This window comes from Ahaetulla prasina, chromosome 16 (assembly GCF_028640845.1).
Source record: "Ahaetulla prasina isolate Xishuangbanna chromosome 16, ASM2864084v1, whole genome shotgun sequence".
In the NCBI taxonomy this organism is placed as follows: Eukaryota; Metazoa; Chordata; class Lepidosauria; order Squamata; family Colubridae; genus Ahaetulla; species Ahaetulla prasina.
Genome location: NC_080554.1, coordinates 13570187 through 13595024, shown reverse-complemented (window position 1 = coordinate 13595024; position 24838 = coordinate 13570187).

Sequence of the window (24838 nt, the reverse complement as noted above, 5' to 3'; positions counted from 1 at the left end):
CTGACAACCCCATTTGCAAAAGTCTCTAGCCATGAGGCATCTGCTGTCCTCGGGAACAGCTCTTGCTCAGATTCTTCCGGATGCCCATGAAAACCTCCTTTCTGGTCATTCCCAGTGCTGCTCCTTGCCCGTCTCCTGAAATGCCACTGACGAACTCTGCTCTGGGCTGGAGAGCTGGCAGCAGGAGGCCTCCCCTGCTCACCTTTCCTTCCCCCCTTCCTGCCAGACAAAATCTGCTCTCGGTTCCCAAGGCGAGATGTGGCCGGTGCTTCTTCAGGACTGGAGCCATTCTGCCGGCATATGCGAGACTCCAAAGAACCTCATGGGCTCCACCAGGGATGCAGTTGGTCTTCTTTCCCAGCTGTCCCTTTTGCAAAGGCTGTTACCTTCGGTCAGCCAATCAAGCAGCTGATTTCCTCCATTTGCACAGCTGCACGCTTGCACACTCTGGCCTCACGGTGTCACTGCTGCTCGTGCAAGTGAGGCACGCCCTGATCCCGAAGGCCTCGTCTGGCAAGGTGCCTGGGAGGGGAGAGAAGCTGGGGTCTCCCCGGCCTTTTCAACCCTGCTTTCCGCTCTGCACTTTCCAAGGGCTGCTACCTGCCAGGGGTGGCAATTTCACCAGTTGCCTCCCCTGCTGCTCCCAGACTTCCAAAGTGCAACTCTGTTAATGTACTTTGTGGGGGATGGGTGACAAACACCCATCGAAAGGTGGTCTGGTGGCCCACTTGGGGGGTGGGGGGGAATGACATCTCAGAAACACAGCTGGCCAGCATCTTTCCTGGCAGGTGGCCAAGAAGCCCATGGCCAAAAAGGTATGGAAGCAGCAGACCCTCTTCTGAAGGTCTTCAGAAGAGGCCAGGGCTTTTAACCACTGCAGGCTCACTCCTTCCTTCCTTCCTTCCATTCAGAGGAAGCCCCGGGCCTCCAAAAACCCCTCTCCCACCCCCCAAACCCAGTGGCCGAAATGTTCTTTGGTTTCCCTGGAGTAACTCCTGGTAAGGTGCTGACTTTGCCCTCCCGCCCTTGCAGTCCAGAGCCAGGAGCGAGGAAGAGTCTTCATCTCACTCAGGGGCTCTGGCTGCCCCTTCTCCTGGACAGGAAAAAGAGGGACTTGGCTTCAACTCCTGCAGGGTCCCTCCTCTGCCAGCTTGAGGTGGGCTCTCAAAAACCAAGGCCTTCCTTATACCCCTGCCAGATCAGCATTTCAGTGTATACCTGCACTCCCATTCACAGAACCTTGTGGGTCTCTGCACAACTACACACACACACACACACACACACACACACACACACACACACGACAGGAAGCCATGGAAAGGCAGTCCCAGGCAATCCTGTTCCTGGTGCTTTCGACCGGGCTCCCACTACTACTTGGGGCTGCCTTCAGCTTCTGCTCCACTACAGCCTTTGCTCCCATTCTGTCTGGAGGGGCTTCTGTTGGCTTCTCAGGCCAGGAGACCCTGAGACAGAGGGAGCCCAGAAAGGGCCGGCTCAGGTGGGGAGCCCTTCCCTGCCCTTCCCCTCGCAGAAGAGCTGAGCTGAGCGTCTTCCTGGATTGCCTAGAATCGGGGGGGGGGGGTCATTCCCCAACAGAGCACAGGGGCTTCCTTCGGTGGTGGGAGAATGGAGAAGAAATGCCACTGCACAAGAAATAAATTTTGTTAGAGGGAGAAGGTTATGAATTATTTATTAACATTTTTGTACACCAAACTATAAATAGATCTCACGGTGGTGAACAATCCACATAAAAATAAGAAGAAAAAAATCATGTTTAAAAATCATCAACAATATTTCATTCATGCAGTAAAACCATCTTGGGAAATTGCCGGGGGAAAATCATTTCATTCGCATCCATGCCCAGAAGGGCAGCTGGGCAGCTCCTGATTTGCAAGAGCTCCAAGGGAAGGCAGCAAAATCAGGGGGTGAGGGGAGCAGGACTCTCACCGCCTGGACCTGGGAACTGGGAAGGATGGGTTTTAGAGCACCTGCGCCTGACTCCATCTCTTTTCTAGATTCCAGGGGTGAACTGGTTGGCAAATGTGGCCGTGCGTGCCTCCTCCAAGCATGGGCAGAGCCTTCTGCGCATGCGCAGAGAGTCAAAAATGGGACATGATGACGTTTGGGCGGGTGGGCGGAGCCTCCTGCTGCCGGTGCTGCCGGTGCTGCCGGTTCGGCAGACCCAGATAGAACCGGCTTAATTTCACCACTGCTAGATTCCCCGTATTTTCCACAACACAAGTTACATGTTTTTCTTTCCCCAAAATGTTTGGCTTTGTATGGTGGATGTTCAAAAAGTAATCTTTGCTCAGGCTTAGCATAATTGGCCGGCCCTCCTTGCTGCTACATGTCATCACCAGGCCAAGGTCCAAATCTGGAGAATGGGGGGTGGGGGGCACTCCTGACACATTTGTGGGCCTTCCCCACAGAGGCCTCTTTGCACAGCACATGTGGGACAGGATGGAGACTGGGTGGCTGGCCGGGTGCCACGACTCTGGTCAATACAGGGCCGGGCAAGCAAAGAGAGTCCATCAGCCCTTCCACCCTCCCGAAACAACGGAAACAAACTCCCAAAGCAAACCAGCCACCGTTCGTTTTCATTTTGCAGCGGGAGAAGAAAGAAAGCGAATGGCGGTGGCGCGGCACATGCATGTGCGTCTGTGCAGGAGCCCTGGGAAGTCCATGGCCCACCTGCCCTCCCGGAGCACCTCTGTGCCGCCATCCTTCACTTTCTTCCTTCTCCAGTTGCGAAACGAAAGCGAATGGCAGCGGGGTTGCTTTGAGAGGTCGTTTTAGATAGGCAGAAGGCTACAGTCAGGCGGGGACGGAGGGTGGCAAGAGCGGCAGCAGCAGCCCCTTCCATGTGCAGTGCATGGAGGTGGTGAAGGCAGCAAGGCCACCCCGGTGCACCTTTTGCTGCGGAAGCGCAGCGATCGCTCAACCAGGGTGGCCTCAGGAGGGGCTGCAAATGCCTCTCCACCCACTCCGTGTTCCGCTCTGGCCTGCTACGCGACTACAAGTGCAGCCACCTGCTCTTCAGCAAGGTGAAGGGCTACGCCCAGGTAAATGCCACTGCCCAAGCCAAAGGGAAAGTGCTGCAGGCTCCATGGTGGCACAGCCAGGTCGGGCCCTCTACCCACGTGGGGGGCTGCAGCCCTGCCAGCCGCCAGTGGCTTCTGTCCCTCTTGCTCATGGCTGAGCCTCCTTCCCCTGGAGCGCCAGACTCCGTGGGCTGAATTTCTGGCAGGAAGGTGGCCAGGTGGGAATCCAGTGGGCTGCTTTGAAGCCCCAATCCCTGAGGAACCAGCACAGGAGGCACAGGTGGAAAGCGGCCTTTTCTGCAGCATCCCCCTCCCCTCTTTGGATTGCCCTGCAACGAGGGGGGGCCCTCTGCCTTTGCATAAATGGGGTGGGCGGTTTGTATGGAGGAATGGTGGGGGGGATCCATGGCCCTTCGGGATGGAGAGCGGGACAAGAGAAGGCTCCGAGGTTCACTTGGGCAGTCAAGCCAGATGGCGGTGGGAAACTCAAAGCATTGGGGGCTTCAAAATGACAGAATGTGCTTCAGAATGTGCAGCTTCTGGCTCTAACGGTGAGTGATGTCAAGCTGGCCATGCCCACCTGGTCACATGACCCCCCCAAGCTACACCCACAGAACCAGTAGCAATTTTTTTTAGATTTCACCACTGCCTCAAACCCAGGACAGTGTCCATTTTCTATCTGCAGCCATGTTATCCCATGGGAAACTTTTCAGCGTTGTTGGCCCTGATGAAGAGAGTCTCAGAGTGACACCAGCCTCTCCTGGGAGATGGGACGTGCTCATGCTTACTGAGAAATGGCACCGCTCTTTCCTGGGAAATTGAAGGGGAGGGCTCAGCTGTCAGTTTTGGAAGGCAATTTTCTTTTTTGCTTCTTAATTGCTACAGTTAAAGGGAAGCCGGGGAAGTTGGGAGGGGGTTGTTGTTGGAGCAGTAGAAAGTTGGTCATAACAACATTCCGTATTCAAGGGCATCTTGAGTCTGATGGAGATTGCCTGAAGATTGTATCCAATTGAGTGTGAAGAGTTGATTGGACAACGTGATGAATTTGTGGGTGTGGGGCAGGGCTATGAACTGTCAACTGGGTGTGGAAAACCTGGAAGCTTTCAGTTTTGGGTTTTCCCAGCTGTGCCAACATGACATCTCTAATAAATTGGGACTCTGAGGAACCTCAAGCCTCCGAGCTTTATTTCATTGGGGGTCTTCCTTGGAACCCTGACATCAGCATCCAGAGTTACTCATCCCAATAAAAATTACCTCCCATCTACCCATCCAACAGCATAGGCTGTGCTCCATTTTATACCATGATGGTTGGGTGGGCCTGCCCTATGAGACCTCCCAAAAGATGCAGTTGAGGGGGCTAAGAGTGGCAGAAGTCCCCTGGGGGCGGAATTCTTCCATAATATTTCACAAAAAGTCTCTAATAAAACATCCTTGTTTTCCACATCCTGGGAAACAAATGGCATTGATCTTTCTAGAAGCACAGAAAGCATTTGATAATGTTAGTTGGCAATTTATGTTGTTACAATTAAAATTCATGGATTTTGGGAAGAGATTTATTAATATGATCAAAGCAATATATATCACAATCAGCTAAGATGATGGTAAATGGGACATGACAGAGAATTTTGATATAAAAAAAGGCAGAAGGCAAGGATGTCCAGTGTCCCCTTTACTATTTATACTGATCTTGGAAGTACTAACTAGAAATATTAGACAGGATGAAGAAATAAAAAGTATGGAAATAAAAAAGAGAAATATAAGTTACAGATGTTTGCGGACGATTTAGTTTTTATTTTAGAAGATCCACTAGAAACTGGACCTAAGTTAATTTAAAAAATAGAAGAATATGGTGAAGTCACAGGACTGAAAATAAAGAAAAGACTAAAATGCTAGTTAAAAATCTTACAAATATACAGAAAAGAGAATTAATGGAAAAATTGACATGCAAATAGTTAAGAAAGTAAAGTACTTAGGGATACAATTAACAGCAAAATGTGAAACAATTAAAGAGGGTAATTATATGAAGCTGATGCAACAAATAAAATCAGATTTGGAGAAATGGAAAAACTTGTAATTGTCATTGACAGGAAGAATAGCTACTATAAAAATGAATATTTTACCAAGACTATTTCAAACATTTCCAATAAAGCTGGGGTGGGGAAAATATTTTGAAGAATTAAATAAAATTGTTGGGGAGGTTGAATGCCACCACATGTTTACTGGACCCGTGCCCCTCCTGGCTGGTGCTGGCCACGCAGGAGGTGACACGAGGCTGGCTCCGGGGGATTATTAATGCTTCTTTGTTGGAAGGGGTTTTTCCTGCTGCCTTGAAAGAGGCGGTGGTGAGACCCCTCCTCAAGAAGCCTTCCCTGGACCCAACTGTTTTAGGAAATTATCATCCGGTCTCCAACCTTCGCTTTGTGGCGAAGGTTATAGAGAGTGTGGTGGCACGTCAATTACCCCAATACCTGGATGAAACTGTCTATCTAGACCCGTTCCAGTCCGGCTTTCGGCCCGGATACAGTACGGAGACGGCTTTGGTCGCATTGGTTGATGATCTCTGGAGGGCCAGGGACAGGGGTTATTCCTCTGCTCTGGTCCTATTAGACCTCTCAGCAGCTTTTGATACCATCGACCATGGTATCCTGCTGCACCGGCTGGAGAGTTTGGGAGTGGGAGGCACTGTTTATCGGTGGTTCTCCTCCTATGTCTCTGACCGGTCGCAGACAGTGTTGGCAGGGGGGCAGAGATCGACCCCGAGGCGCCTCATGTGTGGGGTGCCGCAGAGGTCGATTCTCTCGCCTCTCCTGTTCAACATCTATATGAAGCCACTGGGTGAGATCATCAGTGGTTTTGGGGTGAGGTACCAACTGTACGCTGATGATACGCAGCTGTACTTTTCCACCCCAGGCCACCCCAACGAAGCTGTCGAAGTGCTGTCCCGGTGCCTGGAAGCCGTACGGGTCTGGATGGGGAGAAACAGGCTCAAGCTCAATCCCTCCAAGACGGAGTGGCTGTGGATGCCGGCACCCTGGTACAGTCAGCTGCAGCTGCGGCTGACTGTTGGGGGTGATGGAGAGGGTGCGCAACTTGGGCGTTCTCCTGAATGGGCGGTTGTCTTTTGAAGATCCCTTGACGACTGTCTCCAGGAGAGCTTTTTATCAGGTCTGCCTGATTCGCCAGTTGTGCCCCTTCCTTGACCGGGATGCCCTATGCACGGTCACTCATGCTTTTGTTACCTCTCGCTTGGATTACTGCAATGCTCTCTACATGGGGCTCCCCTTGAAGAGCACCCGGAGGCTCCAGTTGGTTCAGAATGCAGCTGCGTGGGTGATAGAGGGAGCCGCTCGGGGCTCCCATGTAACACCACTCCTGCGCAGGCTGCACTGGCTACCTGTGGTCTTTCGGGTGCACTTCAAGGTGTTGGTTACTACCTTTAAAGTGCTCCATGGCTTAGGGCCAGGTTACTTACGGGACCGCCTACTGCTACCAATTGCCTCCCACCGACCCGTGCGCTCTCACAGAGAGGGACTCCTCAGGGTGCCGTCCGCCAAGCAATGTCGGCTGGCGACCCCCAGGGGAAGGGCCTTCTCTGTGGGGGCTCCCACCCTTTGGAATGAACTTCCCCCAGGACTCCGTCAATTGCCTGACCTTCGGACCTTCCGCCGCGAGTTGAAGACATACCAATTTATTCGTGCAGGACTGGCATAGAAATTTTTAGTAGTTATTAATATTTGGATGTAAATTTTATGGGGTTTTATGGTTTTAATATGGATTTTAATTTTGGCCTTATATTTAATAAGTTTTTTAATTATTGTTTTATTGTGCACATTTTATTGTTTTATTCTGGCTGTGAACCGCCCTGAGTCCTTCGGGAGAAGGGCGGTATAAAAATCTAATAAAATCTAAATCTAATCTAAATCTAAAAACAGAAGTTAGAAATATGGGGATACAAAAAGGACTAATGTTATAAAGGAGAAATAGACAAGTAAATTATTGTTGTTGTTGAATTAATATCATTGTGATGAATATTATTGTAAACATTTTGATTATGATTTCCTAAAAATAATTGTACCCAGATAACACACTGTTTGATTAAAATTTAATTTTTACATGTTATATAAATAAAAGAAATTAAAAAATTGAGGGGGGAAAAAGAGAAAATTAGCTCCCACCTACCCATCCAATGGTGGCATAGGCTGTGCTCCATTTTATACCATGATGGTTGGGTGAGCCTGTCCTGCGAGACCTCCTGAACGGTGCAGTTGAGGGGGATGAGAGTAGCAGAAGCCCCCCCCGGGAGAATTTCACAAGAAGAGCTGTGGTAGCGCAGTGGTTAGAGTGCAGTACTGCAGGCTCCTTCTGCTGCCTGCCGGCTGCCTGCAGTTTCGCAATTTGAATCTCATCAGGCTCCAGGTTGGCTCAGCCTTCCATCCTTCTGAGGTGGGTAAAATGAAGACCCAGATTGTTGAGGGCAAGAGGCTGACTCTGTAAACTGCTGAAAGAGTTGAAAGCACTGTGAAGTGGTATATAAGTCTAAGGGCTATTGCTAATATCCTTGCAAAAATTAATTCAGTACATTTTGAGAGAACGTACTCCAACTCTTGAAATTACTTTCATGCTAGTTTGAACAATTTTTCATCATAATTGAGCATTGTTGGCAGCATTTATGAAAAGATCTGATCTGCTCGTTATATTTCCACAATCTCCTGAAAATCCATTTCTGCAGTCAAGCCAACAATAATACTTCTTACATCAGTTTTCTTTGAGTATAATGTTGGGAGTAAATTTAATGTTCTTCCATTGAAATTCCCATGGTGGAATCTCTAGTGCTATATTCAAGTTCTACATCTTTTTAATCATCCAGTCTTTGACCTGCTTGGTTTTTGTGTCATTCTTTAACCAGCAGTCTCTAAATCTGGACAACTAATGTTCCAATATTGGAAGATTCTTAGTCAAAACTCTCTTTGATAACTAAGTTGTGTATTTGGAGGTATTGAAGCTGGTTAGATAAACTTCAGTTAGATAAGAGTTTCAAGGCATTTGGAGTTTGCCATTTACATCAATTGTTTGCTGAATGAATTTCTTATTTAAAAAAAAGATGTGGCAAGATTTAAGATTTAAGATGGATTCTTTTGCTGTATTTATCCCAGATGTTCAATATATTATTTAGCATTGCACAATCTCCTATGGACTGCTTGTTTCTGCTTGTGTCTACCCAGATAGGTATGCAAAGAATCTGCTGGAGCTCTGGCAGGGAGCCTCATAGAATCTGTCTGTAGACCTGAAACCAGATCCAGGTGGGACCATTTGCTCAGAGACACAACAAACATCCTTGCAAGTCGGTGGAAACGTGAATCACACGTAGCACAGAGTTGGAACTGAGAATGCTATAAAGTTCATAGTCTGTAGAGATCCTCAGTCATCCAGGTCACAGTTGTCCCAAAGGTGCGTTTTTCAGGAGGCAACTGGACTTTCTGGTTTTTCCCTCCCTTTTGAAGATGTTTTGCTTCTCATCCAAGAAGCTTCTTCAACTCTGACAGGATAGTAGGGAATGGAAGGATTTATATTAAGGCGCATGCATAACAGCACCAGCGTGCCTACCCTTCCTGTCCTAATGTTCCCTTTGGCTGTATTCAATTTGTGTGGTTATTTCATGCTTATATATATTGTTGTGTTTGACAAAATAAATAAATAAAATAAAAATAAAATATTCCTTGCAGACAGCTGGTCATTTGCATCCTTTTAGAGGGTCCTTGAGGCCACTTGGACCTGTGCCCTCAGGGTCACCCTCAGGGTCACCTGAGTGGTGCAAATGGTTCCTGTAGTCTGCATTTTTTTTAAACCTCCAAGTGCTTCTGGAGGCAAGTTCTTCCACTGATTAATTGTTCTAACTCTGGAAATTTCTCCTTAATTCTAGGTTGCTTCTCTCCTTGAACCTCTGTGGATAAAGCCTTCCAAGAGGTGGTGATGCAGCCCTTCCTGGAGAGACTTCTTGGGATCAGGCTCTTGTCTCCTGCAGATTGTTATGGTCAGGATTCAGGCATTTACTTGGGTGGAAATGACCATGGTTGCTCTGATGGATGACTTTGACTGGGCTGGAAGCAGGGAGCAAACTCTTGCTGATCCTACTTGACCTTTCGGCCATGTTTCATGCCACCAACCATGGTATCTTCCTGGTTGACTATGAGGGCCACAGTTCCACACCTTTCTTTGCAGGCAATTCCAGCTAATGTGTGTTGGGGAGGGAGAGGCTGGACTGGCATGTATTCCTTGGTGAGGTGCTGCAGAATAGCACTAGCACTTAAACTTATATACTGCTTTCCAGCCCTCTTTAAGCGGTTTACAGAGTCAGCCTCTTGCCCCCAACAATCTGGGTCCTCATTTGACCCACCTTGGAAGGATGGAAGTCAACCTTCAGCTGGTGAGTATCGAACTGCTGGCAATTAGCCTGCAATACTGCATTCTGACTACTCTGCCGCCACAGCTCTTTAGATAGATAAATAGATTAGATAGATAGATAGATAGATAGATAGATAGATAGATAGATAGATAGATAGATAGATAGATAGATAGATAGATAGTGCTTCGCAGTGCTTTACAGGGCTCTCAGTTTACAGAGTCAGCATATTGTCCCCAACAATCTGGGTCCTCATTTTACCGACCTCGGAAGGATGGAAGCCTGAGTCAACCTTCAGCCGGTCAGGATCAAACAGCTGGCAGTTAGCCTGCAATACAGCATTCTGACTACTGGGAAGGGAAGGGAAGGGAAGGGAAAGGAAGGAAAGAAGGAAGGAAGGAAGGAAGGAAGGAAGGAAGGAAGGAAGGAAGGAAGGAAGGAAGGAAGGAAGGGTGGGTGGGTGGGCTCTTAGACTTACGTATATATTGCTTCACAATGCTTTCTACCCATCTCTAAGTGGTTTATACAATCAGCTTCTTGCCCCCAACAATCTGGGTCCTCATTTTACCGACCTCAGAAGGATGGAAGGCTGAGCCAACCTTGAGCCTCGTGAGATTTGAACTGCCAAATTGCAGGCAGTCGGCAGTCAACAGAAGTAGCTACAGTACTGCACTCTAACCACTGCGCCACTTTGGTATATGATCTTCTTGCTGCTACTTTTAAGCATCCATGTCAAATCATTGGATGAGATTAATTTTGATTTGAAATAAGGTTTCACTGGGTTAATTCTCAATATGTAGCTGGGCCAGGCTTGAGTCCTGGGTCCACCAGCTAGCAGGGGTCTCAAACTGGCGGCCTGCAGTCCAGAAGCATCACATAATGGCCATGCCCACCCTGGCTCTGCAAAGGCAAAAAATGTCGCAATATATCATGTGACATCAGTGTGACGCAGCAAGTTTGATATCTGTGAGCTAAAGCAGAGGTTCAGGGGCGGGAGCCACAACAAGGGGTCTCCAGCCTTGGCAACTTTAAGCCTGGCAGATTTCAACTCTCAGAATTCCCCAGCCAGCAAACACTGACACACAGATACAGCTTGCACCCAGTGTGGCAAGAGAAGCCAGGAGCAGCCACGGCCTGAGTGGCCTGTCCAAGCCTGCTTTGCATCGGGAGGCTTCATACTGGCTGAATTGAATTCAGAGAACAGCAGCCCCAACCAGGCTGGCTGCTCCCCTAGGTGGGGATGATGTCAGTTGTAGGACCAGATTCATCTGGCAGGTACAACTCTGGGAATGATGGTATGAAGGGAAAGCAAAAGAGAGTTCAGATTTGGGGATGTAAACGGTAATCACGTGTGATGTGACGGTGTTAATTTGCTGTTAGCCTGATGCTAGGAATGGGAATTTAGTCAAATAGGGAACATTAGATATTTAAATAAAAGTCCGCACACATAGCATTGCTGCCTTTTGCAATGGTTCGGACGAGCCAGACGTGTGATCTATGTCCCCTGCTTATGCACTGCTCCTGAATGGAGAGGCTCCACGTTGCTAAGAGCGTTGATTTATCTTGCCATTTTCTGGCACAGGACAGCAGCACCGGCCATAAAGTGAATGAGCCCCAACCTACTCGCCTTATGACCAACCCACAATCTCAGTGGAGGGTCCAGCTGGAGGCCCCCTGCCCAAGAGGCTCATTTCAATAGCTCTCACGTTTGTCCTCTAGAGCAGGGGTCTCCAACCTTGGCAACTTTAAGCCTGGAGAACTTCAACTCCCAGAATTCCCCAGCCAGCCAGCTTTGCTCAAGCTTTGTTGGCTGGGGAATTCTAGGAGTTGAAGTCCTCCAGGTTTAAAGTTGCCAAGGTTGGAGACCCCTGAGGTAAAGTATCTGGATGGGCTAAAGCAAACAAAAGTCAAATCCTGATATTGTGTCACCTGCTCCATTATTGACTCCAGGTGGAAAAGCAAAGTTTTTGTCAACCAAAACTGTTCTTGCAGGACTGGAACTGAGGAAACCTTTGCCCAGCACCAGTCATCTTTAGCTAGTGGACCTACAGAGCCCAATGCCCTGGTTACCTCTCAATCAGATTATGGCATTGTCCCTGCTTGATGCCACCTTTAAGATTGCTTGGAAATTGCAGCTGGTGGTGAAGGAGGCTGCAGCCATCTTGGCAGATGTTGCGTTGCAAATCGCACCCGGGTGGGCACAACTGAGCATGCTGCTTTGAACTGATATAGCATAGTCTGTTACCTGTAATTCTTTAGCCGGCCTTGCTAAGTGATGCGGCTGTCCTGCACATCTGAACATCTCCCTTTTCCTTTCAGTTCGATGCCTCTGTGGGTTTTTCTCCTTTGGAGCCTCTAAATTGATTTATTCTAATATTTGAGGGGCTACCACAGAGAGGAGGGGGTCAAGCTATTTTCCAAAGTACCTGAAGGCCAGAAAAGGAACAATGGATAGAAACTGAACAAGCAGAGATTCAACCTAGAAATGAGGAGGAACTTTCTGACAGTGAGAACCATCAACCAATGGAATAAAAGTTGCCTTCAGAAGTTGTGTGAGCTTCATCACTGGAGGCTTTCAAACAGAGACAGGACTGTCAGAAATAGTGTAGGGTCTGCTTGGGCAGGGGGTTGGACTAGATGACCTACAAGGTCCCTTCCAACTCTGTTAACCTGTTAAACATGATAAGCCCTGCCAAGAGCCATCACAATACACTACACAGAAAAGTAGAATTATATCTAACAGTAAGCAGCTGGCAGTTGGAGAAACAAAGCAACAGAGACATTAACATTCATTAATATCAGTTTTGCTGCTTTCTAAAATATAAACTCTGGCAGAAGCTCAGAAACAAGAATTGTAAATTCTGTCAACTACGAATAGCACTTCAAAGTGTATCAAAAGATTTCCTGAGACAAAAGGATTATTTAATATGACTGTTAAATGATTCCAATTTGTCCCAATGTCGGGCTGCTGCCTGTGGCCGTTTTCCGCTCATTCGCATTCACTCTAATTTAAATTGATCTCTGTATAAGCTCAACCAGAGCCAGCCTGGAAATGGGTGGCACTTCAGTCAAAGTAAAATAAACAAAAATGGTACTATGGGACCTGATAACATCTTGACAGGAATATTTAGACTGATGGGCAAACCGTGTGGGTAATGTAACAGATATTGGTCAATAAATATTTGACGGAGGAATTATTCCAGAAAATCATCTTAACAAACTATAAGTGCAAAGGGCCTCTATTACATAAGAATAATCCGCTTCAGACTCCTTCACAATCACCTGAGATGTCTTCAGCCACCTCATCACCAGGCACCTCTGTGGCTCTTCAGGCAGGAACCCCAATGACACCTGGGGGAGGTGGGGGGTAGAAGTACAGAATGGGATAATATGCATTGAATGTTATGGCACTTCAAGGATGCGAATGTGCACTGTGAACAGGGGACTAGGAGGAGGAGGAGGAGGAGGAGGAGGAGAAGGAGGAGGAGGAGGAGGAGGAGGAGGAGGAACTTGGCATGGAAGCATCAGAAAGGAATTTGTGGGTTGTTATGTATTGAATACATATAATCGTGTTAAGCCCTACTAAAGTGAAATGACTCTAACTGTTAACTTCAACTGTTTTGGAGGGAAACTTAGAACATTCATATTTGGTAGGGCTTTTTCAAGTATTATGATTGGTTGAGGCCCTGTGGGCCCAGAGTATAAATTACAGGAATTTGCCTGTTGTTGAGCAGTTCCAGTTGAGTCAATAAATGCTGTTGTATCTATGCTCTCTCTTCTTGCCTACCGCACCCACAACATAACAGCCTGGTCCATCAACATCTTCTAGTCCAACTCCCGCTCAGTACAGAAATCACTACTACAGCAATTGTTCTCACAAATGTGGGACTCTTTCTAGGAGTCTCTAGTCAACTTGAGCAGTTTTTGTAGCGAAAAATGGGGCATAAATTATTATCTCAAGAAACAAATAACAATACCACTTCTTGTAATGCAGGTCTTCGTGAAAGGGGAAAATATTGAGTTCACAATTGAGTAAGAAAACAAACATAGTTACAAAAAAGGAAAAATTGTTTTTTATTGTAAAGTATGGAAAAATCACAATAACCAGTAGCACCAGAAGTTGCTGCAAAAAAATTCTAGCCGCAAAAGGAAGAAAAGAGTTTATTTTGCAAACTGGTGAGGCAGGATCGGGATGTGTGTGTGTGTTGTTAAGTTCGGGTAATGAAGAGGCAGGAGACGATACAAGTGACAACAGCTCTTTAGTTTATTGTGATCCCAGCAAAAGCCAACAGCCAAAAACCCCTCTTTAAATAGTAATTTGGCTGAGGCATCAGCCAATCAGCAATGTGCATTTTGCCGCCCAAATTTCCTTCCTAAAATTCAATATTTTTTTTATTTACATTTATATCCCGCCCTTCTCCGAAGACTCAGGGTGGCTTACAATGTATAAGGCAATAGTCTCATTCTATTTGTATATTTACAAAGTCAACTTATTGCCCCCCCAACAATCTGGGTCCTCATTTTACCTACCTTATAAAGGATGGAAGGCTGAGTCAACCTTGGGCCGGGCTTGAACCTGCAGTAATTACAGGCTGCTGTGTTTTAATAACAGGCTTCTTACAGCCTGAGCTACCACGGCCCATTCATTACACTCCTCCCCTCCCAGAACACAATTTACCATATTTACACAATTTTTGCATGTTATTTTTCCACGTAGTCACGCAGGTAGACAGGGCGTCTCCTAACTCTTTCTGACCTGCGCAATTCATTCCCTGGGAGTCAGTCGAGCTGGTCGAAGGGACTGTTTGTTCCTCCCAGCTCCTCCTCTGGGCCCTCCGGCCCTGGATTATTGGCAGAGTCGTCCCTGCTGTCCTCTGGAGGAGCCGGTTGGTGTCGCTGGACTTCTTCAGACACAGCTAAGTCCTCCGATCGCCTCGGGGTTGAGTTAGCTGTTGGTTCAAATGTTTGGTAGTCAGCGTCTGGCTGTTTGGTTTCTGGATCGTTTTGTATTCTTTTTCGTAATTGATCTATGTGGCGTCTCCACACTCGGCCATCCCCCATGTCCACTAAGTATGACTTTGGGCCCGTCACTCCTACAATCATTCCCCTTAGCCACGCTGGGCCCTCACTATAGTTATGTGCCCATACCGGGTCACCTGTTGCCATTGTTCTGGTTTTTTCCTTCGTGCTTTGGTACCCATCAGGGGAGTATGTCGGGTTTAACCGATCTAGGGGGCACCGGAGTCTTCTACCCATTAATAACTCCGATGGGCTGCGGCCGGTGGTCACACAGGGAGTTCTATGTTGGACTGCCAGGAAGGTATCAATTTTGGATTGCCAATCTCCTGGGCTAATTCTAGATAGCGCTTCCTTGGCACTGCATACGAAACATTCTGCAAGTCCGTTCATCGCCGGGTGGAAAGGTGCCGAGAGGACATGTCGGATGCCCTCTCCTGCCAAGTACCCCTCAAACTGGGTGGCCGTGAATTGTGGGCCGTTATCGGACACTAGAGTGTCGGGCAACCCGTGTGTCACAAATAGGTGCCTCAAGACTGTGATTACCGCTTCCGCTGTTGTGGTTTTCATGAGTAAAATTTCTAACCACTTCGAGTAGGCATCTACCACAATTAAGAAGGTCTGCCCATGGAACGGCCCGGCAAAATCTATGTGGATCCTGGACCAAGGACCCTGAGGTTTCTCCCATTCCCTAATGGGAGCTGTTGGGGGTAGTGGCCTTGATTCTTGACATGCTTGGCATTTCCCCACCCGATCGCTAATGTCTTTATCCATTTGTGGCCACCACACATAACTTCTCGCTAGGCTTTTCATCCTCACAATCCCTGGGTGGCCCACATGCAATAGCTCCAACACATGCCCTCGTAATTTCTCCGGAATAACCACTCTATCCCCCCATAACAGACAGCCCCCTTGTACCGACAGTTCCGAACGCTTCTTAGTAAACTCTTTGAAACGATCCCCCGGTGCAGCGGGCCATCCCCTCTGCACCCAACCGATCACAGTCCTTACAATAATATCTTTATAGGATGCCCTAGTCACTTCCGTGGATGTGACTGGGCCAGAGTCCAAAGAGTCAATTAACAAGACAGGTGTCCCTGGGGTCGGGTCTTCAATAGCCTCTGGCAATGGGCATCTACTTAAAGTGTCCGCATGTCCCAAATCTTTGCCCGGTCGGTGAGACAGTTGGTATGAATATGCTGCCAGGAAAATAGTCCAACGGGTTAGCCTGGGTGATAATGCAACCGGTGTTGGACGGTCCCCTGCCAATAGTCCCAATAAAGGTCTGTGGTCTGTGACTATTTCAAATCGCCGCCCAGATACTCGTGGAATTTTTTAACCCCCGAGACTATAGCAAGCGCTTCCCGGTCTAGTTGGCTATAGTTCCTTTCTGTTGCGGACATCGTGCGGGAGAAATATGCGATAGGGGCTTCTGAACCATTCGGTAGCTTGTGGCTGAGGACAGCCCCTACCCCGTAGGGTGATGCATCACAAACTAGTACTAGTGGCAACGTCCCATTGTACTGTATTAAAAGGCTATCGCTGTACAAAAGTTTCTTAACGCCTTCAAATGCCTTAGCCTCAACCCTGCCCCAAGTCCATATCGATTTTTTCGCTAGCAGTTTATGTAATGGTTCGGCTACTGTTGCCTTATTTTTTAAAAATACCGCATAGAAGTTTACAAGCCCCAAAAATGCTTGTAATTCTGTTTTGTTTTTTGGGGGTGGGGCCTTTCTAATGGCTCGCACTTTGCTCTCAGTTGGGTGGATGCCTTCCTTATCTATCCGGTAACCCAAGAATTCTACAGATTCAACTCCTATCTGACATTTTTTGAGTTTAACCTTAAGCCCTGCAGACCTGAAAATGCCCAAAACCTTCCGCAATTTGACCCCTAATTCTTCCATGTTTTCTGCTGATATCAGTACATCGTCAAAATATGGAACTACTCCCGGTAGACCTTGTAGGAGCCATTCCATTAGGTTTTGGAATAACCCGGGGTCTACACTAACTCTGAACTGAAGTCGAGTGCATTTAAAAGTGCCCCAGTGCGTGACAATCGTCTGCGCTTCTGCCGTTTCATTGTCAACTGGTAATTGTTGGTAGGCTTGAGCCAGGTTGAGTTTGGCAAAAACCTGTCCCTGCCCTAACGAGTGCAACAAATGTTGCACTATGGGAACGGGGTAAGCACTCTTTTGCAACGCTTTGTTAAGCGTTGCCTTATAGTCAGGGCAAGTACGGACTGATCCGTCCGGTTTGACTGGAGTCACTATTGGTGTCTCCCATTTTGCATGGTCGACGGGGACTAGTATTCCCTGGCTTACTAATTTGTCTAGTTCCCTGTCAATCTTGGGTTTGAGGGTGAACAGGACCCTCTTAACTTTTAATCTAATGGGAGCCACCTGGGGGTCCAAATTGAATGAAATGGGGGTCCCCATGTACTTGCCCAAGCTGTCTTGGAAAACGCCCTCGAATTCTCTCAACAATTCATCCTTCAGGTTGACGCCGCTTCTGTGAACCCCGGTTATTCCCATGCCCAAGGCTCGGGACCAATCCAGACCCAGCAAGCTGGGCAGGTTTCCATCTACGATGGTGATCGGCAGGGTTTTCTTGAATTGTCCATACTTCATTCTGAGGGACGTGACTCCTCGAACAGGGATTCGGTTCCCCTGGTAGTCTTGCACTCTCAGCTTTTGGGGTTGCAGCTGGCGTTTCGCGACTTCTGGCAGGTCCCTTGCGATTGTGTCCCAAGACATAATCGTGATTGATGAGTCGGTATCCACCTCCATTTTACACTGCACTCCTTCGATGTATGTCTTGGTGAATATTTTCTTTTCTAGCCGTGTCAATGCGTGGCCCACTCGCACAGTGGTCTGATTCAACTTCGCGCCTTTTTTGAACTGACCAATCCCTGGCCACTTCGTGGATCCGGCGCCTTGTTGATTGGCCAGTTTGAATTTTTGGCGGGAAGGTTGGGAGGCTCGACAGGCCTGAGCTATGCTGTCGTGTCCCACTCCTCCGCTGATGGCCGGGTCAGGGAAATCCGAATCAGGCGTGCCTCTGCAGCTCTGCCAAAGTCCTAGCAAAGTCCTCAGGGCAGGCAGGAGATCAGAAAGGGACTTCAGCAAGATATGTTTAGACTTTGCCTGACTCAGAGAATGCCAGAAAGCAGATCCTTTATATAGGCCATGGGGTGTGGCTCCATGACTCAGCACTTATCCAGGCCTGCCCCTCCCTTCCTTCTGTTGCCTCCGCCTATCAAGTCTTCTGACGCGAGGGTCACTCCAGTTGGCAGCTGTTGGCAATTGACCTCCCTCAGGCTCACATGCTGTGGAGGAGGGGGAGGGGTCTAGTTGCTCCGTTTGCCTGGGCATGGAGCAAGAGCTGGGGGCTGGAGATATTTCCTCCTCTTCAGCCTGTCTGGGCATGGAGCCAGGGTGTTGTGTCTTGCCCGCTCTCACCGCAGCCGGGGTCTGCTTATCTGCTTCCGAATGCTGAAGAATGTCCTAGCATGCCTCCCGGCCCCAGCCCTGGCTCCATGCCCAGACAGGCTGAGGAGGGGGCATCTCCCGGCCCCAGCCCTGGCTCCATGCCCAGACAGGCTGAAGAAGAGCAAGTATCTCCAGCCCCCAGCTCTGGCTCCATGCCCAGGCAAACGGAGCAATAGACCCCTCCCCCTCCTCCACAGCATGTGAGCCTGAGGAAGATCAATTACCAACAGCTGCTGATTGGAGTGACCCTCGCGTCAGAAGACTTGATAGGCGGAGGCAACAGAAGGAAGGGAGGGGCAGGCCTGGATAAGTGCTGAGTCATGGAGCCACACCCCATGGCCTATATAAAGGATCTGCTTTCTGGCATTCTCTGAGTCAGACAAAGTCTAAACATATCTTGCTGAAGTCACTTTCTGGTCTCCTGCCTGCCCTGAGGACTTTGCTAGGACTTTGGCAGAGCTGCAGAGGCACACCTGATTCGGATTTCCCTGACCCGGCCGTCAGCGGAGGAGTGGGACATGACATCTTGCCTGACTCCTACACATCTACACCACAAGATGGATCAGCAACAGCTGGCACCGATTGTGCAGCAGCTACAAGCAGATAACCAGCAACTGCAACAGCAAGTCGCCCAGCTGACTGCTCAACTGGCTGCTGGGAATGCCCCAGCAGTCCAACCTCCTCCTCCTCCTCCTCCCCAGCGCCACAGCCCGGTACCGGTGCCGGAGAAGTTCTCAGGACGGATGGAGATGTTCCCGGCCTTCATGGCCCAGTGCCAGACCTACATGGCAATGCGGCCGGGGGACTTTCCAGATGACCGGGCCAGGGTGGCCTTCGTGATGAACCTGTTGTCTGGCCAGGCTGTGCAGTGGGCCACGCCTTTGGTGCTCAGGGACAGCCCCTTGCTGGCGGACTACCAGGGGTTCTGGGGGCAACTGCGCCTAATGTATGAAGACCCCGTGCGGGCCCAGACGGCTGCCTGGCGCCTAGGAGAGATCCAACAAGGGCCCCGCCCCCTCCGGGAGTATATCGCGGAATTCTGGTTGCTATGCCACGATTCGGACTGGAACGACACGGCACTGGCCGACGCGTTCAAGAGGGGCCTTTCGGAAGAGCTCCAGGACGAGCTGGCTCGGGTGGAGGCGCCACGGACCCTCGCTGACCTGGTGCCCCTCTGCCTGCGCCTCAACACCCGTCTCCAGCAACGCCCATTCCATCGCCGCCAGCAACCGTCAAAGACCGTCGCCCTCCCTCGACCCATGCCGACTCCGTCCTGGGCCACCCCGCGCTTCGTGGCCGCCGCCGAGGAGCCCATGGAGTTAGGAGCGGCCAGGCCTCGCCTGACGGCCCAGGAGCAGAGCCGGAGGCGCCAAGGGGGGCTGTGCTTGTACTGTGGGGAGCCTGGCCATTTCGCCGCCGCATGCCCCAGGAAGCGCGGTGGAGCACGTGTGCCCGTCCCCGAATCCCGGCCTGGCCAGTCGGGAAACGGGGCAGGCCCGGCCCAGGGGAAACCTTAGGCCGGGCACGGACCAAGCCCCCGCCAGACATGGCCGACGTGGACCCCGGGCCCCCTTGGCACCTGATTTTGGACACCCGGGTATGGGTGGGTGACCGGCCGGAGGGGATCCCGGCGCACGCGCTGGTGGATTCAGGGGCCACCACGAACTTTATGGACCGGGCCTTCGTGGACCATTTTGGTGTCCCCTTGGTTCCGGTAGACCCTCCGATGAGCGTCGAGACCATCGACGGGAGGGAGCTGGTGGCCGGACCCATTAACTTCGCCACGCAGCCCTTGCGCCTCGCCATCGGGGACCACGAGGAGGCGATTCGCTTCTACGTGACGGCGGAACTCCACTTCCCGGTGATCCTCGGACTGGCCTGGCTGCGGACTCACGACCCTCAGGTGGCCTGGTTGCGGAACGCCATCTCGTTCCCCAGCCTGCAGTGTGTCGACCACATCCGCCACACCTGCGCCGGCCAGGACGTCTTCACCCCGGCCGTCGCCGTGCCCCATGAGCTGCAGGACTTCGCTGACGTCTTCAGCGAAAAGGAGGCGGACTGCTTACCCCCGCACCGGCCCTACGACTGCCCCGTGGACCTGCAACCCGGCGCCCCGCTGCCAACGGGACGCCTGTATTCCATGTCCGAGCCCGAGTTGGCTGCCCTCAGGGACTTTCTGGACAAAAATCTGGCCCGAGGGTTCATCCAGCCTTCCAAGTCCCCTCTGTCGGCCCCGGTCCTCTTCATGAAAAAGAAGACAGGGGATTTGCGCCTGTGTTGCGACTACCGCCGGCTGAACGCCATCATGGTGCGGAATCGCTACCCCTTGCCGCTCATCCCGGAGCTGATGGGCCGGCTGCGGGAGGCCTCCATCTTTACCAAGCTCGACCTCCGGGGGGCCTACAACCTGGTGCGGATGAGTGAAGGGGATGAGTGGAAGACGGCGTTCGGCACCCAGTACAGACACTACGAGTACACGGTCATGCCGTTTGGACTGACCAACGCCCCCGCCGTCTTCCAACATTTTATGAACGATGTGTTCCGGGACATGTGTGGATCGGTTCGTGGTGATCATGTGAGCCTGAGGAAGGTCAATTACCAACAGCTGCCATCAGAAGACTTGATAGGCGGAGGCAACAGAAGGAAGGGAGGGGCAGGCCTGGATAAGTGCTGAGTCATGGAGCCACACCCCATGGCCTATATAAAGGATCTGCTTTCTGGCATTCTCTGAGTCAGGCAAAGTCTAAACATATCTTGCTGAAGTCACTTTCTGGTCTCCTGCCTGCCCTGAGGACTTTGCTAGGACTTTGGCAGAGCTGCAGAGGCACACCTGATTTGGATTTCCCTGACCCGGCCGTCAGCGGAGGAGTGGGACACGACACAGGGCTGGGGCCGGGAGGCATACTAGAACATTTCTCCATGTTCGGAAGCAGATAAGAAGGCCCCGGCTGTGGTGAGATTGGGTGAGACGCAACATATGTGTCCTTTCTTTTCACACCGCCAACAAATTGCGTCTTTGAACCTGCAATTCTGTCGTTGGTGTTGGCCTCTGCAACTCACGCACTCGTCCCGGTTGCCTCCTGGTGTGGAAAACCTCTTCCTTTTCTTCACCGCCCGATTCGACCTGGATTTCTTCGCTGTGGATTGGCATTGCTTTCGCCGCGGTGTTTGGCGTGTTCGGTTTTTGTAAGGTTTCCGCCACTTTGGTGGACATCTCGTGTGCCCTGGCCTCATCCAGGGCTATCACCAGGGTTAGGTTGCTTTTCGACAGCAGCCGCCTCTGTAGTCGGATGTCCCTGACCCCACAAATGAGTTGTTCTAATAAAGTGTCCTCCAAGTCTCTATACTCACAGTGGGTTGCGGCTTTCCTTAATGTGGCCATGTACACGCTTATCGATTTGCCCTCTCGCTGAACTCTTTGCCTCAACTCGAATCGTTGTACAAACTTCGACGGCACCGGCGCGTAGTGTGCTCGTAGCGTCGTCTGTAGCGTTTGCCATGACACCGACTGTACAGGTGTTGGTTCCGACAGCGATTCGGCGGTATCGAAGACTTCTGGCCAACAGTGGCTCAGGAAGTAAGTGCGCTTCCAATTATCCGATACTCCTTGCAGTTCGTTAGCTTCAAGGAAACACTCAAAACGAGACATGTACGACCCCCATTTCTCTTTGGTTGGGTCGAATGGCACTGGCGGCGTATAGCTAGACATCGCTATGTATCCGCTCTTGCTACTGGCTGGGGTTGAAACTAAGTTGCTCCTTCAGCTCTTTTCCTGGTCTCACTGCCTTCAATATCCCATCCTCGTCGCCAATGTTAAGTTCGGGCAATGAAGAGGCAGGAGACGATACAAGTGACAACAGCTCTTTAGTTTATTGTGATCCCAACAAAAGCCAACAGCCAAAAACCCCTCTTTAAATAGTAATTTGGCTGAGGCATCAGCCAATCAGCAACGAGTATTTTCCCGCCCAAATTTCCCTCCTAAAATTCAAATACATTACACGTATGTGTGTGTGTGTGTGTGTGTGTGTGTGAGAGAGAGAGAGAGAGAGAGAGAGAGAATTTCTGGCTTTTCTCTTGAGAGCAATCTGAATCCTTTCTGCTTTTCGCTGACTGACCCCATCCTGCTCGGAGGCCTTGAGTCTGGTCTAAGCCACTCAACAACCATCAGCCCCGCCATGTCTTCAGCAAAGACTCATTAATGCAGCCCCAGCACTAAAAATCAAGCCTCTTAGGTGGAAATTGATAGCTGCAACTAATATTAATAGAGATTATGCCGTCTCTATTGCACTTTGCAGTCGGAAATGGATTATTTTTAGTAGCCATTCAGCTTTGCAGGCCAGGAGAAGGCTGGAGGTTTGCTGTGGCTGAGGGAGGGGGGTCCGCTGGCAGAGAGAGGGCAGGGAAGGCAGACTGAGGAGGGGGATGTCAGCCATGGCCTGCTATTAGATCTGGGGAGGGGTTGCAAGGTAGGCCTGCTATGAGGGGGTACCAGGCAGAGGGCCAAGCAAAGGTGTGAGGAAGAAGCCACAGGAGGAGATGCTGGTTTGGCTGCTGGAACTGCAGGAGGGTATTAATGCCGCCCACCCAGGGAACTGCAGCTCCTCTCGGTGCCAAAGACTTGTCCACGAAAAGCCCAGCTGCCCCCAGGGCCTGCAGGAATGGGAGACCCGTGTGTGTGTGTGTGTGTGTGTGTGTGTGTGTGTGTGTGTGAGACCCTTTGCCATGAATGACTTTTGCCTGGCCTCTCTTTCTCTGACTCTGCCAAGCCTACCTTGCAGGGAGGTTGTTGAAGGGGAAAAGGAGAGGAAGTCACCCTTTTTATACTGCCTCAGAGAAAAGTAGGTAGGAAGAAGCAAGAGATGGGCTGCAGCATTTCTCCGTGGAGGCCCAGATGCTGGCCAGGATCAAACCTTGTTTAACAGGTTAATACTGTATGCAGTCTGTCTGGCAGGCAGACCCCTCCCCCTTCCTGCTGCGGGACTGGCGCTGGGGGGGGACCCCAAAGCAGTATGCAGCCCATGAAGTGGTTGGTTTGATTGTTGTCATTGGGTGTGGGGGGGAGATTATTGGATTTTGAATTTGGAGTTGTATTTCTGAAAGCCACTTGGAGGTAGATGAGTGAGTTGGGCTGTCACACCTGCCCTGACTTGGGTTCTTAGGAAAGAAAGACCCTCGACTCCATTTGAGTGAAAGGTATACTTTTACTAAAAGCCAAGAGGTTACAATACAACAAAGCCAGAACTAAAGGCTTGTGCACTTAACTTTCCTTTTCCTGTTCCTCACTCCGTCATCTCCCTATTGTCCAGTTACATTTAAAGGAATTATTTTGGTAACAGTCCCTGCGTTGGCAGGCTAGATGGTGAGCCATTACATTCCCCTCCCAGGTCTCTGACCTTGGGACCATGAGCCAATGTCAGAAAGGCACGATGAGTAGTTTTGGTGTCCCCCTTCCCAGCAATTCCCTCCCCCCATAGCCAATGACAGGCTGGCATCTATCAAAGCAAGGCTGAAAGCTCAGGAGGGCAGTTCTGACATATACATTTGCTAAATAAATAAACATTTAAATGGATTAAAGAGCAAGATAGCAATAGCACTTAGATTTATATACCACTTTAAGAGCCACGGTGGCGCAATGGTTAGAGTGCAGTATTGCAGGCTCCTTCTGCTGCCTGCTGGCTGCCTGCAGTTTGGGAGTTCAAAACTCACCAGGCTCAAGGTTGACTCAGCCTTTCCTCCTTCTGAGGTGGGTAAAATGAGAATCCAGATTGTTGGGGGCAAGAGGCTGACTCTGTAAAACCGCTTAGAGAGGGTGGTAGAGCACTGTAATGTGATATATAAGTCTAAATGCTATTGCTACAGTGCTCTACCGCCCTCTCTAAGTTCTCTTCCCTGTGGGGCAGGCAGGGGTATTGGCTGTGGCAGAGACCCCGCAAAGGGATGCTCGCGTCTGAAAACAAGCTGATCAAAAATACCCCCATCCCCAGCTCTCCTGTGGGAGGGACACCCTAACCCTCACCTAGTCAAAGGAAGATTGGATTACATGAATTTAACTGCATCGTTTCAAATACTTATAGGAGATGTTATTTTATCTCACTAACAGCCAGGTTTTTGTTTTCATATTCTTGGAAGGGCCCTGGGTGAATCTTCTTCCAGGGGCAGGAAAGCAGCTAACCAACCACTCAAACCCACCAAGAGCAAAGTTGGCCGGAGTTCAATGCTCTCTGTCGCCAGGTAAATCTCCAGCTGGGCCTCCCATGAAGATCTGGTGAAGTTAAGGGGTGTTCCCCCCCCCCCCACTTTTAGGAGCCTTAAAAGCAGTTTAGGCCTGGGAGAGACAGCTGCCTCTGGGGCCTCCCCAGATATCTCAGTCAGAAGGAAAAACAAATATTTGCCTGGGTTCTTTTCACTTCCCCTTCAGACAGAGGCCAGATTTATACCGTGTGTGAGAGAGAGGGGGTGGGGGGAGGGAGAGAGACACCTGCCAGGTGCCTGGGGCAACATTTGTGGCTTTTTGCTTCCTATTCAATTCCCTGAGCAAAGCAAAGGCAGCCAGGGCTTCTGGCAACGGTTCAAACATGTGCAGGGATCTCATCAGGAAGGCTCACAAGGTTTGGATGGATGGATGGATGGATGGATGGATGGATGGAATTAGGCCTAGAAGTCAACCTGGGTAAAGGGATTGGCAAGCCACTTCTGAAAACATACCAATAAAGTGACAGGATTTGAACCTGCAGGAGTTAGGATTGACTCAAAAGAAAACAATAAATGAATTGTGGAGATTTCCTCATTGAAGATGATCTTCACAAATCCAGGAGCATCCTGGTAGTTCTCTCATCAAGAGGGACCCTTAAAGGATTCAAGAGGATCCTGACAAGTTGAAACCATCGGCCGAA